This window comes from Scyliorhinus torazame, chromosome 24 (assembly GCF_047496885.1).
Source record: "Scyliorhinus torazame isolate Kashiwa2021f chromosome 24, sScyTor2.1, whole genome shotgun sequence".
Lineage (NCBI taxonomy): Eukaryota > Metazoa > Chordata > Chondrichthyes > Carcharhiniformes > Scyliorhinidae > Scyliorhinus > Scyliorhinus torazame.
Genome location: NC_092730.1, coordinates 9,242,015 through 9,257,014, shown reverse-complemented (window position 1 = coordinate 9,257,014; position 15,000 = coordinate 9,242,015). Strand labels below are relative to the sequence as shown.

At 47.7% G+C, this 15,000-nt stretch overlaps 2 protein-coding genes across 3 annotated transcripts in view; one reads left to right on the top strand and one right to left on the bottom strand.

The window, feature by feature from the left end:
* The window catches only part of LOC140399870 (sodium/potassium/calcium exchanger 3-like), a 224,263-nt gene extending 213,780 nt beyond the window's left edge, over positions 1 to 10,483 (bottom strand). Inside the window, exons 1-2 of one of the 2 annotated variants that reach the window (XM_072489337.1) lie at positions 10,330 to 10,483; positions 8,525 to 8,804 (exon numbers count right to left, since the gene is read on the bottom strand). The gene's annotated coding sequence lies outside the window, so the exon portion shown is untranslated. The remainder of the gene's footprint in view (positions 1 to 8,524; positions 8,805 to 10,329) is intronic. The other variant, XM_072489336.1, reaches the window with a different exon arrangement.
* Positions 1 to 15,000, top strand: part of slc8a4a (solute carrier family 8 member 4a) — a 903,507-nt gene that overhangs the window by 755,915 nt on the left and 132,592 nt on the right.

Genomic DNA, 15,000 nt, shown 5'->3' with positions numbered 1-15,000 from the left:
GAGATAGAGAGAGAGAGAGACTGACAGAGAGAGGCGGTGAGAGAGACAGAGAGACGGAGAGATAGAGAGAGAGAGACCGACAGAGAGAGGCGGTGAGAGAGACAGAGAGAGAGAGACAGAGAGATAGAGAGAGAGAGAGACCGACAGAGAGAGGCGGTGAGAGAGACAGAGAGACGGAGAGATAGAGAGAGAGAGACCGACAGAGAGAGGCGGTGAGAGAGACGGAGAGATAGAGAGAGAGAGACCGACAGAGAGAGGCGGTGAGAGAGACAGAGAGACGGAGAGATAGAGAGAGAGAGACCGACAGAGAGAGGCGGTGAGAGAGACAGAGAGACGGAGAGATAGAGAGAGACCGACAGAGAGAGGCGGTGAGAGAGACAGAGAGACGGAGAGATAGAGAGACGGAGAGACAGAGAGACGGAGAGATAGAGAGAGAGAGACCGACAGAGAGAGGCGGTGAGAGAGACAGAGAGACGGAGAGATAGAGAGAGAGAGACCAACAGAGAGAGGCGGTGAGAGAGACAGAGAGAGAGAGACCGACAGAGAGAGGCGGTGAGAGAGACAGAGAGACCCTCTCGTTGTGCTTTCAGGAGATAGACTGAAAGTCCTCGGGTCTCCGAAAATCATTGCACTGGGATAGGATCCAATCGCCGCCTGTTACCGGGCACAGTACGGTCTTTGTGCCCTATTCATGGCCAACCAATCAAACCGAGCCCCACCCCAACTCTCTCTCTCAGGTGCCGACCAGCACAGTGTTCCCTCCTGTACCCTCTGAATTCTGCTGCTTGACTTAAAGACGCATGTCCATTAATCATCTGTGGATCAAAAAGTATATCAGCAAAATATCGGAAAGGGGAGATCGGAGAATCAACAGGAAGGATCCTTACAGCCACCATGGGCGGGATTCTCCGATATCGGCGCGATATCCGCCGACCGGCGCCAAAAATGGCGCGACTCAGTCCGGCATCGCGCCGCCCCAAAGGTGCGGACGTTTCCGCACCTTGAGCGGCCGAGCCCTCACCGTGAGGGGCTAGGCCCGAGCCGGACTGATTTCCGTCCCGCCAGCTGGCGCGAAACTGACTTTGCCGGGCGGCGCATGCGCGGGAGCGTCAGCGGCCGCTCACGGCATCCCCGCGCAGGCGCAGTGGGGGGGGGGTCTCTTCCGCCTCCGCCATGGTGGAGACCGTGGCGGAGGCGGTCGGGAAAAAGTGCCCCCACGGCACAGGCCTGCCCGCGGATCGGTGGGCCCCGATCGCGGGCCAGGCCACCGCGGGGGCACCCCCCGGGGCCAGATCGCCCCGCGCCCCTCCCCAGGACCCCGGAGCCCGCCCGCGCCGCCTTGTCCCGCCGTCCCAAAGGTGGTTCAATCCACGCCGGCTGGCGAGGGTGGACAGCGGCGGGACTTCGGACCATCGCGGGCCGGATAATCGCTGGGGGATTCCCGCCGACCGGCGCGATACCCGCCCCCGCCGAATCTCCGGTGGCGGAGAATTCGGGACACGGTGGAGGCGGGATTCACGCCGGCCCCCGGCGATTCTCCGACCCGGTGGGGGGGGTCGGAGAATCACGCCCCATATCTTTGTCCTTCCTAATTACTCGATACACTTTAGCCTTTAGCCACTCAGGGCCATCAACATCTCCCGATACATCACCATTTAAGAAATGCTCTGCATTTCTCTTTATCACACCAAACCTCCTCGAAGCCTCTTTGCACCTTCTCATTCCCACCTAGTGTGGTGTCACCGGCAAACTTGGACATCTTACATATAATCCCCGCATCCAATTCATTGATATAGATTGCAAATAGCTGGGGCCCATCCACCCGTCCTCACAGTGGCCCATTCATCACAGCTTGCCAAGCCGGGGGCGACCCCCTGATCCCCACTCTCTGCTATGTGCCACTTAACCAGTTTTCAATCCTTCGAAAAAGGGGAGGCGCGGTCCACCTGAGGAAGGAGCAGCGCTCCGAAAGCTAGTGATTCAAAACAAACCTGTTGGACTTCAACCTGGTGTAAGACTTCTCACTGTGCTCAACCCAGTCCAACGCCGGCATCTCCACATCAGAGGCACAATGTAACTGACATGAAATCGCCTAGTTACAATGTATCTGGAGTGGGACTGGCCAGATACAATGTAACTGGCATGAAATCGCCTAGTTACAATGTATCTGGAGTGGGACTGACTAGATACAATGTAACTGGCATGAAATCGCCTAGTTACAATGTATCTGGAGTGGGACTGGCCAGATACAATGTAACTGACATGAAATCGCCTAGTTACAATGTATCTGGAGTGGGACTGACTGGATACAATGTAACTGACATGAAATTGTCTCGTTACAATGTATCTGGAGTGGGACTGACTAGATACAATGTAACTGACATGAAATTGTCTCGTTACAATGTATCTGGAGTGGGACTGACTGGATACAATGTAACTGACATGAAATCGCCTAGTTACAATGTATCTGGAGCGGGACTGACTAGATACAATGTAACTGACATGAAATCGCCTAGTTACAATGTATCTGGAGCGGGACTGACTAGATACAATGTCACTGACATGAAATTGTCTCGTTACAATGTATCTGGAGTGGGACTGACTAGATACAATGTAACTAACATGAAATCGCCTAGTTACAATGTATCTGGAGTGGGACTGACTAGATACAATGTAACTGACATGAAATTGTCTCGTTACAATGTATCTGGAGTGGGACTGGCCAGATACAATGTAACTGACATGAAATCGCCTAGTTACAATGTATCTGGAGCGGGACTGACTAGATACAATGTAACTGACATGAAATCACCTAGTTACAATGTATCTGGAGTGGGACTGGCCAGATACAATGTAACTGACATGAAATCACCTAGTTACAATGTATCTGAAGTGGGACTGACTAGATACAATGTAACTGACATGAAATCACCTAGTTACAATGTATCTGGAGTGGGACTGGCCAGATACAATGTAACTGACATGAAATCACCTAGTTACAATGTATCTGGAGTGGGACTGACTAGATACAATGTAACTGACATGAAATCACCTAGTTACAATGTATCTGGAGTGGGACTGGCCAGATACAATGTAACTGACATGAAATCACCTAGTTACAATGTATCTGGAGTGGGACTGGCCAGATACAATGTAACTGACATGAAATCGCCTAGTTAGAACATAGAACATAGAACAATACAGCGCAGTACAGGCCCTTCGGCCCACGATGTTGCACCGAAACAAAAGCCATCTAACCTACACTATGCCATTATCATCCATATGTTTATCCAATAAACTTTTAAATGCCCTCAATGTTGGCGAGTTCACTACTGTAGCAGGTATAGAACATAGATGTAGCAGGTATAGAACATAGATACAATGTATCTGGAGTGGGACTGACTGGATACAATGTAACTGACATGAAATCGCCTAGTTACAATGTATCTGGAGTGGGACTAGCTGGATACAATGTAACTGACATGAAATCGCCTAGTTACAATGTATCTGGAGTGGGACTGACTGGATACAATGTAACTGACATGAAATCGCCTAGTTACAATGTATCTGGAGTGGGACTGACTAGATACACTGTAACTGACATGAAATCACCTAGTTACAATGTATCTGGAGTGGGACTGACTAGATACAATGTAACTGACATGAAATCACCTAGTTACAATGTATCTGGAGTGGGACTGACTAGATACACTGTAACTGACATGAAATCACCTAGTTACAATGTATCTGGAGTGGGACTGACTAGATACAATGTAACTGACATGAAATCGCCTAGTTACAATGTATCTGGAGTGGGACTGACTGGATACAATGTAACTGACATGAAATCACCTAGTTACAATGTATCTGGAGTGGGACTGACTAGATACAATGTAACTGACATGAAATCACCTAGTTACAATGTATCTGGAGTGGGACTGACTGGATACAATGTAACTGACATGAAATCACCTAGTTACAATGTATCTGGAGTGGGACTGACTAGATACAATGTAACTGACATGAAATCGCCTAGTTACAATGTATCTGGAGTGGGACTGACTGGATACAATGTAACTGACATGAAATCGCCTAGTTACAATGTATCTGGAGTGGGACTGACTGGATACAATGTAACTGACATGAAATCGCCTAGATACAATGTATCTGGAGCGGGACTGGCCAGATACAATGTAACTAACATGAAATTACCTAGTTACAATGTATCTGGAGTGGGACTGACTAGATACAATGTAACTGACATGAAATCGCCTAGTTACAATGTATCTGGAGTGGGACTGACTAGATACACTGTAACTGACATGAAATCGCCTAGTTACAATGTATCTGGAGTGGGACTGACTGGATACAATGTAACTGACATGAAATCGCCTAGTTACAATGTATCTGGAGTGGGACTGACTGGATACAATGTAACTGACATGAAATTACCTAGTTACAATGTATCTGGAGTGGGACTGACTAGATACACTGTAACTGACATGAAATCGCCTAGTTACAATGTATCTGGAGTGGGACTGACTAGATACAATGTAACTGACATGAAATCGCCTAGTTACAATGTATCTGGAGTGGGACTAGCTGGATACAATGTAACTGACATGAAATCGCCTAGTTACAATGTATCTGGAGTGGGACTGACTGGATACAATGTAACTGACATGAAATCGCCTAGTTACAATGTATCTGGAGCGGGACTGACTAGATACAATGTAACTGACATGAAATCACCTAGTTACAATGTATCTGGAGTGGGACTGGCCAGATACAATGTAACTGACATGAAATCACCTAGTTACAATGTATCTGGAGCGGGACTGACTAGATACAATGTAACTGACATGAAATCGCCTAGTTACAATGTATCTGGAGTGGGACTAGCTGGATACAATGTAACTGACATGAAATCGCCTAGTTACAATGTATCTGGAGTGGGACTGACTAGATACAATGTAACTGACATGAAATCGCCTAGTTACAATGTATCTGGAGCGGGACTGACTAGATACAATGTAACTGACATGAAATCACCTAGTTACAATGTATCTGGAGTGGGACTGGCCAGATACAATGTAACTGACATGAAATCACCTAGTTACAATGTATCTGGAGTGGGACTGACTAGATACAATGTAACTGACATGAAATCACCTAGTTACAATGTATCTGGAGTGGGACTGGCCAGATACAATGTAACTGACATGAAATTGTCTCGTTACAATGTATCTGGAGCGGGACTGACTAGATACAATGTAACTGACATGAAATCGCCTAGTTACAATGTATCTGGAGTGGGACTGACTGGATACAATGTAACTGACATGAAATCGCCTAGTTACAATGTATCTGGTGTGGGACTAGCTGGATACAATGTAACTGACATGAAATCGCCTAGTTACAATGTATCTGGAGCGGGACTGACTGGATACAATGTAACTGACATGAAATCGCCTAGTTACAATGTATCTGGAGTGGGACTGACTAGATACAATGTAACTGACATGAAATCGCCTAGTTCCAATGTAACTGGAGTGGGACTGACTAGATACAATGTAACTGACATGAAATCGCCTAGTTACAATGTATCTGGAGTGGGACTGGCTGGATACAATGTAACTGACATGAAATCGCCTAGTTACAATGTATCTGGAGAGGGACTGACTAGATACACTGTAACTAAACTGAAATCGCCTAGTTACAATGTATCTGGAGTGGGACTGGCCAGATACAATGTAACTGACATGAAATTGTCTCGTTACAATGTATCTGGAGCGGGACTGACTGGATACAATGTAACTGACATGAAATCGCCTAGTTACAATGTATCTGGAGTGGGACTGACTAGATACAATGTAACTGACATGAAATCGCCTAGTTACAATGTATCTGGAGTGGGACTGGCCAGATACAATGTAACTGACATGAAATCGCCTAGTTACAATGTATCTGGAGTGGGACTAGCTGGATACAATGTAACTGACATGAAATCGCCTAGTTACAATATATCTGGAGTGGGACTGACTAGATACAATGTAACTGAGATGAAATCGCCTAGTTACAATGTATCTGGAGTGGGACTAGCTGGACACAATGTAACTGACATGAAATTGTCTCGTTACAATGTATCTGGAGCGGGACTGACTGGATACAATGTAACTGACATGAAATCGCCTAGTTACAATGTATCTGGAGTGGGACTGGCCAGATACAATGTAACTGACATGAAATCGCCTAGTTACATTGTATCTGGAGTGGGACTAGCTGGATACAATGTAACTGACATGAAATCGCCTAGTTACAATATATCTGGAGTGGGACTGACTAGATACAATGTAACTGACATGAAATCGCCTAGTTACAATGTATCTGGAGTGTGACTAGCTGGATACAATGTAACTGACATGAAATCGCCTAGTTACAATGTATCTGGAGTGGGACTAGCTGGATACAATGTAACTGACATGAAATCGCCTAGTTACAATGTATCTGGAGCGGGACTGACTAGATACAATGTAACTGACATGAAATCGCCTAGTTACAATGTATCTGGAGTGGGACTGACTAGATACAATGTAACTGACATGAAATCGCCTAGTTACAATGTATCTGGAGCGGGACTGACTAGATACAATGTAACTGACATGAAATCGCCTAGTTACAATGTATCTGGAGTGGGACTAGCTGGATACAATGTAACTGACATGAAATCGCCTAGTTACAATGTAACTGGAGTGGGACTGACTAGATACAATGTAACTGACATGAAATCGCCTAGTTACAATGTATCTGGAGAGGGACTGACTAGATACACTGTAACTGACATGAAATCGCCTAGTTCCAATGTATCTGGAGAGGGACTGACTAGATACACTGTAACTGACATGAAATCACCTAGTTACAATGTATCTGGAGTGGGACTGACTAGATACACTGTAACTGACATGAAATCGCCTAGTTACAATGTATCTGGAGTGGGACTAGCTGGATACAATGTAACTGACATGAAATCGCCTAGTTACAATGTATCTGGAGTGGGACTGACTAGATACAATGTAACTGACATGAAATCGCCTAGTTACAATGTATCTGGAGTGGGACTGACTAGATACAATGTAACTGACATGAAATCGCCTAGTTACAATGTATCTGGAGTGGGACTGACTAGATACACTGTAACTAGAATGAAATTAACTGAAGACATTGTAACTAATGTGGAACTGATGGAATACAATGTAACTAGTATGAAACTGATTAGATACAATGTGATCAAGTTTATCTTCTTTAATATATTAAAGTAACAAAGTTTAACATGCAGCCTGGATTCAAAAACTGGAGCGGCTGGTTAAACATCGAAATAGCAGGAACGGAATAGAATTCGAACTAACGCCAGTTAAATGTAACAAATACAGCTAACAACTAATGCCGTCACTGCACTTACAGATGATTTCAACAGTGGATTTAAATAAGATGTATAATAATAACATTGTATGGCACTTCTCCCCCCCCCCCTTAAACTTTAATCCCCTTTGAAGACAGAAATACAATGACACTAATGCCTTAATTGTACATCAGACTTCAGGAGCTTTGCGACTGCTCTGTGATCTGTGCGGTAACACTGGTGATTCCGTCAACTCCTCCTCCTCTTTGCCTCTCAAGGTGCAGGGCGCTGTCCTCAGTTCAAAAAAGGCGAGGAGTAGCCTGAGGATCGACGAACAACTTAACCGTGGTGCCCAGTAATGTTCCCAGTTTGTCTTTGATTTGATTTTTTGATCTGATTTTAATTTTATTTATTGTCACGCGTACCGAAGTACAGTGAAAAGTGTTTCTCTGCGGCCGAGGGAACGTACACAGTACGTACACAGTAGACACAAGACTAATCAGCAGAGAACATTGACAAATGGTACATCGACAAACAGTGATTGGTTACGGTGCGGAACAAGGGGCCAAACAGCCAAAACAAAGCAAACCAATAGTTCAAGTAGACTAGCCTCCTTCTCTTTTACCACCAGGAGCCATGCCGCCCTTCTTGGCTGCTATATGCATTGTCTACCTCTAATGATTCACATAGTGTGATCCTCCACACCTAAAACACTCCACTGCCTCCAGCTTCCTCCTTTACTTGATGCAGGGCACCCACTTGCGTGGCGTCATTGGCCTTCCAAACATCTTTTTTCCGGAGCCTTCCGAAACGTGTCGCTTCTCCCAGCAAACGCCCGCGGAATGCTGTCCTCGTCAATGCCACACACTAGCCTGTCCCGAAGCATGTCTTCCAAACCTGCCCCAAAACTCGCAATGTTCGGAGAGCTGCCGCAATTCAGCAACAAAGTGAGCCACAAGCTGCCCTGCCTTCCGGAATTGACTGTGGAATTTGAAACGTTGCACAATCACGGGGGGGCTTGGGGCTGTGGTGATTCTGAATGAGTGTAACTAAATCCGCAAATCAAATGCCCCCAACCCCCCCCCCCCCCCACCCCGGTTTCTGCGGTGTCAGTAAATTTCTCACCTGCTGTATGTCTTCGCCCCACACTCACTAATGAGAATTCAGCACTCCCTCGCGATGCCATTTGCCAAGAAAAAAAGTGTTCCAACCTTTCCACATATTCAGTCCAGCTCTCGTTCTCTCGAGAAAACGTACTGGTAAACTCAAGCAGGGCACAATAGCAGTGCCGACTTGTCCGTAAAACTTAGCAAATCTTCCTATTGAACGGCTGAAACTCGAATTACTTTATTCTCGTCGCCAAAAAGATGCGGTAACTTGACCACGAAAAGGTCGTCGAAACACGCTGTTAATAAAGTTAATAAGTCAAGTTAATCTTTAATATATAACATTTTTTAAAGTTTAAAATACGGTATGACCTCAGAAAATTGAGCAGCTAGCTAAATATAGAAATAACAGGATAGAATTCGAACTAACAGCAGTTAAATACGAATATACACAACAAACAAAAACTGATATCACAGGACATACCAATGACAACAGCAACGGATGTAAAAAAGATGCATAATAACAATTAGGTACCAAGTTACTAGCTGGTGCAATACAAATGTAACTAGCATGAAATTGATTAGATACAATGTAACTAGCACAGAATTACAGGAATACAATGTAACTAGCATGAAATTAATTAGATACAATATAGTTAGCATAGAACTAGTGGAATACAATGTAACTAACATGAAATTAATTAGATACAATGTAACTAGCACAGAACTACGGGAATGCAGTGTAACTAGCATGAAATTAATTAGATACAATATAGTTAGCATAGAACTTGTGGAATACAATGTAACTAGCATGAAATTGATTAGATACTATGTAACTAGCATAGAACTAGAGGACTACAATGTTACTAACATGAAATTAATTAGATACAATGTAGTTAGCATAGAACTAGTGGAATATGATGTAACTAGCATAAAATTAATTAGATGCAATGAAACTAGCATAGAACTAGAGGAATACAATGTAACTAACATGAAATTGATTTAAATGCAATGTAACCAGCAGAGAACTGGAGGAATGCAATGTAACTAGCATGAAATTGATTAGATACAATGTAACTAGCACAGAACTAGTGGAATACAATGTAACTAGCATGAAATTGATTAGATACAATGTAACTAGCATAGAACTATTGGAGTACAATGTAACTAACATGAAATTGATTACATATAATGTAACTAGCACAAAACTGGTGGGATACAATGTAACATGAAATTGTTCTAAATACAATGTGACTAGCATGGAATAAATTAGATAACAATGAAACTATCATAGAACTGGAGGAATACAATGTAACTAGCATGAAATTGATTAGATACAATGTAACTAGCGGAATACAATGTAACATGAAATTGATCTAAATACAATGTGACTAGCTTGGAATTAATTAGATACAATGTAACTAGCAGAGAACTAGTGGAATACAATGTAACATGAAATTGACTAGATACAATGTAACATGAAATTGTTCTAAATACAATGTGACTAGCATGGAATTAATTAGATAACAATGAAACTATCATAGAACTGGAGGAATACAATGTAACTAACATGAAATTGACTAGATACAATGCAACATGAAATTGACTAGGAAATTGACTAGATACAATGCCATCAATGTAAAATTAACCAGATGCAATGAGGCTGCTACACAATTGACCGAATACAATGTGGCGAGCATGGGATTAATGAGATACGATGTAATTAATGTGAAATTGACTCGATGCAGTGTGACCATCGCGGAATTGGGAAGCAGGCAGAGCGGAAACAGAGGGGGCAATTTGGAACGGTAAACAGAAACATACTCACGAGCTGCAGCCTCGCGCTGTCACAATTCCTGAAACACAGATTATCTTGCTTGATTCCTGTCCGAATCCCCCAGTGGCAAATGAAAGGATTGCTGCATCTTGTGTGCCTTCTCTCTCTCTTTCGTCCCTATTCCCATCACCGCCCCCCCCCCCCCCCTCCGCCATCTACATCTGAGTGAAGGTGCAGAGAGGGGCTGGGTGGTGACACATGCCCCCCCTGATTGCAAAATGCTGCAATTCGAGCGACACTTTCTCTCTCTCTCCGGAACTGCTTCAAGCTCGGGCCACGCTGTGAGATCCAGCTGCCTTGTCGCTCGGAGGGGGAGTTTGTTCAGCTCAGCTTCCCTCCCTCTGCAGACACAGCCCAGTATATTCCAATGTGGACTGAAATCTAAAGACTGGAGCTGTTACTGACTCAGCCGCAGGGTCAGTCCGGACTGGAGCCTGAGAACGGCTGAATCCTGCATTTTCCCAGTAATAATAATCTTTACTGTCACAAGCAGGCTTACATTAACGCTGCAATGAGGTTACTGTGAAAAGCCCCTAGTCACCACATTCCGGCGCCTGTTCGGGGACACTGAGAGAATTCAGAATGTCCAATTCACCCTAACAAGCACGTCTTTCGGGGCTTGTGGGAGGAAACCGGAGCACCCGGAGGAAACCCACGCAGACACGGGGGAGGACGTGCAGACTCCGCACAGACAGTGACCCAAGCCGGGAATCGAACCTGGCGCTGTGAAGCAACGGTGCTAACCACTGTGCTACCCTGCTGCCCCTAATCAATCCTCTCACACGCCAACTATCTTTCAAGAAACAGTTCATTCTTAAAGATGAACCCGAGGTGTCTAAACCCCACCATCCATCTCCACTTCCGCACCCCCCCCCCCCTCCCGTAACTCTGCAATTTACAGTGGTCATTTTTTATGTAAACATGTCACGCAGAGCCCCGCACTGGTCAGAGGGTGTCATTGCAGCCGCTGGCGACGACATTGCCATTCGAAGTGGGGAGGGCAGGGAGAAATAAATAAAACTTACATTTGTACAGCCCAATTCACATCCTTTCCTTACTGCCCATCCCTAATTGCCCCTCGAGAAGGTGGTGGGTGAGCCGCCATCTTGAACCCGCCGCAGTCCCGTGCGGTGTAGGTACACCCCCTGTGCTGATAGGGAGGGAGTTCCAGGGTGTTGCCCCGGCGACAGTGAAGGAACGGCCGATATATTTCCCAGTCGGGGCGGTGAGTGACTCGGAGGGGAGCCTCCAGGTGGTGGGGGGTTCCCAGGTATCAGCTAGAACCTTGGTGAGTTACTGCAGTGCATCTTGTAGACGGGACACACGGCTGCTACTGTGCATCGGTGGTGGAGGGAGTAGATGCAGAAGGTGTTGAATGACCTCCTCCTGTTCATGTGTAACAGGCTCAAGGAGGGAGCTGAATGGACCTCCTCCTGTTCCTGTGTAACAGGTTAGAGGAGGGGGCTGAATGGGCCTCCTCCTGTTCCTGTGTAACAGGCTCGACGAGGGGGCTGAATGGGCCTCCTCCTGTTCCTGTGTAACAGGCTAGAGGAGGGGGCTGAATGGACCTCCTCCTGTTCCCGTGTAAGAGGCTCGAGGAGGGGGCTGAATGGGCCTCATCCTGTTCCTGTGTAACAGGCTCGACGAGGGGGCTGAATGGGCCTCCTCCTGTTACTGTGTAACAGGCTAGAGGAGGGGGCTGAATGGGCCTCCTCCTGTTCCTGTGTAACAGGCTCGAGGAGGGGGCTGAATGGGCCTCCTCCTGTTCCTGTGTAACAGGCTCGAGGAGGGGGCTAAATGGGCCTCCTCCTGTTCCTGTGTAACAGGCTCGAGGAGGGGGCTAAATGGGCCTCCTCCTGTTCCTGTGTAACAGACTCGAGGAGGGGGCTGAATGGGCCTCCTCCTGTTCCTGTGTAACAGACTCGAGGAGGGGGATGAATGGGCCTCCTCCTGTTCCTGTGTAACAGGCTCGAGGAGGGGGCTGAATGGGCCTACTCCTGTTCCTGTGTAACAGGCTCGAGGAGGCTGAATGGGCCTCCTCCTGTTCCTGTGTAACAGGCTCGAGGAAGGGGCTGAATGGGCCTCCTCCTGTTCCTGTGTAACAGGCTCGAGGAGGGGGCTGAATGGGCCTCCTCCTGTTCCTGTGTAACAGGCTAGAGGAGGGGGCTGAATAGGCCTCCTCCTGTTCCTGTGTAACAGGCCCGAGGAGGAGGGGGCTGAATGGGCTCCTCCTGTTCCTGTGTAACAGGCTCGAGGAGGGGGCTGAATGGGCCTCCTCCTGTTGCTGTGTAACAGGCTCGAGGAGGGGGCTGAATGGGCCTCCTCCTGTTCCTGTGTAACAGGCTCGAGGAGGGGGCTGAATGGGCCTACTCCTGTTCCTGTGTAACAGGCTCGAGGAGGCTGAATGGGCCTCCTCCTGTTCCTGTGTAACAGGCTCAAGGAGGGGGCTGAATGGGCCTCCTCCTGTTCCTGTACAACAGGCTCGAGGAGGGGGCTGAATGGGCACCTCCTGTTCCTGTGTAACAGACTCGAGGAGGGGGCTGAATGGGCCTCCTCCTGTTCCTGTGTAACAGGCTCGAGGAGGGGGCTGAATGGGCCTCCTCCTGTTCCTGTGTAACAGACTCGAGGAGGGGGCTGAATGGGATTCCTCCTGTTCCTGTGTAACAGGCTCGAGGAGGGGGCTGAATGGGCCTCCTCCTGTTCCTGTGTAACAGGCTCGAGGAGGGGGCTGAATGGGCCTCCTCTTGTTCCTGTGTAACAGGCTCGAGAAGGGGGCTGAATGAATGGGATCCTCCTGTTCCTGTGTAACAGGCTCGAGGAGGGGGCTGAATGGGCCTCTTCCTGTTCCTGTGTAACAGGCTCGAGGAGGGGGCTGAATGGGCCTCCTCCTGTTCCTGTGTAACAGGCTCGAGGAGGGGGCTGAATGGGCCTCCTCCTGTTCCTGTGTAACAGGCTCGAGGAGGGGGCTGAATGGGATCCTCCTGTTGCTGTGTAACAGGCCCGAGGAGGGGGCGGAATGGTCCTCCTCCTGTTCCTGTGTAACAGGCTCGAGGAGGGGGCTGAATGGGCCTCCTCCTGTTCCTGTGTAACAGACTCGAGGAGGGGGCTGAATGGGATTCCTCCTGTTCCTGTGTAACAGGCTCGAGGAGGGGGCTGAATGGGCCTCCTCCTGTTCCTGTGTAACAGGCTCGAGGAGGGGGCTGAATGGGCCTCCTCCTGTTCCTGTGTAACAGGCTCGAGAAGGGGGCTGAATGGGATCCTCCTGTTCCTGTGTAACAGGCTCGAGGAGGGGGCTGAATGGGCCTCCTCCTGTTCCTGTGTAACAGGCTCGAGGGGCTGAATGGGCCTCCTCCTGTTCCTGTGTAACAGGCTCGAGCAGGGGGCTGAATGGGCCTCCTCCTGTTCCTGCGACGGAATTAATGAATTTACCCAGAAGATGCAAATTTTAACTGTACAATTCTGAAGAGCTGACAGTCCCAAGAGCTCCGAGGTGTGTGATGAATCATAAACAGTTAATCTCCATGTAAACTGACACAGCCACACTGGGGACCTCTGTTAAATAATTAACTCCGTGTGGCAGTACCTTAGAGACCCTGTTCGTTACCAATTACACGGCAAATGATGCACTAAGAGGTGGGGTATCTCTCCATTATACCCAGTGAGAGGTTACGAGATACCTGAGATGTATCCTAACTGCATCTTAGCTACGGTGGGTGGGATGAGGGGAGGGCGGGGAGAGGGGGGGGCTCTTTTATTTCACAGAGCTTCCCGCCCGAGAGCGGAAATTCGAACGTGAATCGTTTGGAGAGTTTTACAGCCAGTGAATAGTGTTCAATTCTGGTCGCCACACTACCAGAAGGATGTGGAGGCTTTAGAGAGAGTGCAGAAGAGATTTACCAGAATGTTGCCTGGTATGGAGGGCATTAGCTTTGAGGAGCGGTTGAATAAACTCGGTTTGTTCTCACTGGAACGACGGAGGTTGAGGGGCGACCAGATAGAGGTCCACAAGATTATGAGGGGCATAGACAGAGTGGATAGTCAGAGGCTTTTCCCCAGAGTAGAGGGGTCAATTACTAGGGGGCATGGGTTTAAGGTGAGAGGGGCAAGGTTTAGAGGAGATGTACGAGGCAAGTTTTTTACACAGAGGGTAGTGGGTGCCTGGAACTCGCTGCCGGAGGAGGTGGTGGAAGCAGGGACGATAGTGACATTTAAGGGGCATCTTGACAAATAGATGAATAGGATGGGAATAGAGGGATACGGACCCAGGAAGTGTAGAAGGTTGTAGTTTAGTCGGGCAGCATGGTCGGCAGGGGCTTGGAGGGCCGAAGGGCCTGTTCCTGTGCTGTACATTTCTTGTTCTTTGTTCTTGGGGCTGGGCTGCGATGCCTCACGCAGTCGGATAGTCAATGTTGGGGGTCGGTTTAAGGGAAGTGTCACCCGGGGTGGGAGGTGTGGGACAGAGCTGGGCTGTGACTGAAGGCAGGGGCGTCCTGGTAGGCCCTGATCTGACCTAGTTACAATGAGGGCAGGTCAGACCCCAGCAGTGACCAGCTTGTAGGGGAGGAGAGCCTCTGGGCCGACTACAGCCTCTCTGAACCAGCCCCCCCCCCCCCCCCCCCCCCGGCCCACATTCAGCCAGAGTTCCAGCCTGTACCGCG